The sequence below is a fragment of the Canis aureus genome, chromosome X, assembly GCF_053574225.1.
Source record: "Canis aureus isolate CA01 chromosome X, VMU_Caureus_v.1.0, whole genome shotgun sequence".
Classification (NCBI taxonomy): Eukaryota; Metazoa; Chordata; class Mammalia; order Carnivora; family Canidae; genus Canis; species Canis aureus.
This window is the reverse complement of record NC_135649.1, coordinates 29,502,016-29,504,471: the sequence shown is the minus strand read 5'-3', so window position 1 is coordinate 29,504,471 and position 2,456 is coordinate 29,502,016. Positions and strand designations below refer to the sequence as shown.

General features: G+C 39.8%; 1 pseudogene; it reads left to right on the top strand.

Annotated features, from left to right (window-relative positions):
* Positions 1-640: 640 nt before the first annotated feature.
* On the top strand, positions 641-1,508 carry LOC144308302 (ribonucleoside-diphosphate reductase subunit M2 pseudogene; annotated as a pseudogene).
* The last annotated feature ends 948 nt before the right edge of the window (positions 1,509-2,456 follow it).

Here is a 2,456-nt window from a genome sequence, read left to right as displayed (position 1 = left end):
ATCATTAAAGAAAAGGAGCAAACCATGAAAGAGAGAAATGCAAGAAAAGAGCAGAGATAATCTTCAGAAACAATCACAAAAAACCAAAATGACAATAAATACATATCTATCAATAATTATTTTGAATGTAAAGGGGCTAAATGCTTTGATCTAAAAACACAGGGCAACAGAATGGATTTAAAAAAAACCTATCTGTATGCTACCTACAAGAGATTCATCTTAGACCTAAACATACCTGCAGATTGAAAGTGAGGGGATGGATGTCAGAAGAAAGCTGGAGTAGCAGTATTTATATTGGACGAAATAGACCTTAAAACAAAGACTGTAACAATAGACAAAGAAGGACACTCTGTAATAATAAAAGGGACAATCTAGGCCCTGTATGATGTCTCAACCTGCCCTGCCTCTTCTATGCGACCACTGCCTCCATCTGCCTACTGCTTCCCACAATTGTGGCCCTGCAGCAGCAGCAGCTCCAGCTCTCACCCCTCAAGGGGCTCAGCTTGGCAGACAAGGAGAACACGTCCCTTGCCCTCAGCAGGACAGCTTGCTGGCTAGGAGGATCTTCCAGCAGCCCGCCAAGCAAAAACTGAGGTATTTGCCCCTAGCATGGAGAATGAGTCACTACTCGGAGAAAACCCTTGTCACGTTGTCATTCTCCTTATCGAGTACCATGGTATTTGGCAGATGTATAAGAAAGCTGAGGCTTCCTTTTGGACAGCTGAAGAGGTGGATCTTTCCAAGGACATTCAGCATTGGGAATCCTCGAAACCTGAGGAGAGATATTTTATACCCCATATTTTGGCTTTCTTTGTGGCAAGTGATGGCATAGTAAAAGGATAACTTGGTGGAGTGGTTTATCCAAGAAGTTCAGATTATAGAAGCCCTCTGTTTCTATGGATTCCAAATTGTCGTGGAAAACATCAACTCTGAGATGTATAGCCTCCTCATTGTCACTTATATTAAAGATTCTAAAGAAAGGGAATTTCTCTTCAATGCCATTGAGACAATGTCTTGTATAAAGAAGAAAGCAGATCGGACCTTGCATTGGATTGGGGGCAAAGAGGCCACCTATGGAAAATGGATTATAGCCTTTGCTGCCATGGAAGCAGTTTTCCAATGAACTTATTAGCAGAGCTAAGGGTTTACACTGTGACTTTGACTGCCTGATGTTCAAAGACCTGGTCCACAAGACTTCAGAGCAGAGAATGAAGGAAATAATTATCAATGCCATTATGATTGAACAGGAATTCCTCATGGAGGCCTTGCCAGTGAAGCTCATTGGGATGAATTGCACTTTAAGGAAGCAGTATATTGAATTTGTGGCAGACCAACTTATGCTGGAGCTTGGTTTTAGCAAGGTTTTCAGAGCAGAAAATCCATTTGACTTTATGGAGAATATTTCACTGGAAGGGAAGACTTCTTTGAGAAGAGAATAGGCAAGTATCAGGATGAGAGTGATGTCAAATCCAACAGAGAATTCTTTTACCTTGGATGCTGACTTCTAAGTGAATGAATGTGCTCTTATTTTGCTGATTTTTTTCCTTTTCCATAAAAAAAATCAGCTACTTGAAGTGTATCAAACCAGTTACACTATGAATTATCAATAATGTTCATGAATAGTATTGTTAAAACTGTGTAGCTACCTCATAAGCAAGCCTGTTGATTGGTGATGCTAGTCATCTCACCTAGAGAAAAGCATAGGCTAAAGCTACTCAAATTTGCATGAAAGATCTTGGCCATGTTTGGCTTTTTCAGACAGGCTGGCTGTCCATGACTTCATCATGGCTCTTAGAGGCAGTTTGGTCTCAAAGTGTGGGGACTCTGGAATAAGTCTGATCCAGTCAGTTACTATAAGGCCCTTGGGAGGTGTCAGTCTCAGTGCTTCAAAACAGATTTTAAAGTTTGCTTACTGCTTTGTATATACAACTGGCACTTTACACACAAATAAACATAGTTTGTACTGTTGAAATAAAGGCCTGATTTAAACTAATTTGGTTTCTAGCCCAAATGCAAAGCATTCTTTTGACCAATAATGGGAGCCAGTATAGAATTTACTAGGTTACCAAAGTCAGCCAAACCTTTGCAAATCAAGCATGTTATTTCCATTTTTTAATTTTATATAATGAATTGATGTGCTCCTTAATCAACTTTAGAGTCAGTCCTGCACATACCTACGTATTAGCCAGTTGGTGCCACAAAGAAGACAAAGAAGTTGTGTTTTATATTTTGTAGGCCAGGTTGAGTATTGTGGAATAAGAGAGAGGGGAAAGGAGCTTCTAATTTAAATCATTGGAGCTTGAAGTGTGATGCAGGCTGTCTGCTGGCACCTGGGGGTGTGTGAGAAGTAACATCTTTTTATTTTTCAGATCCTATTTTCCCCAACTTTGAGTTCTTACAAAAGATCCTTAGATCCTTAGCCATGGGATCTGAGATAATATTGTAAATTGATATTT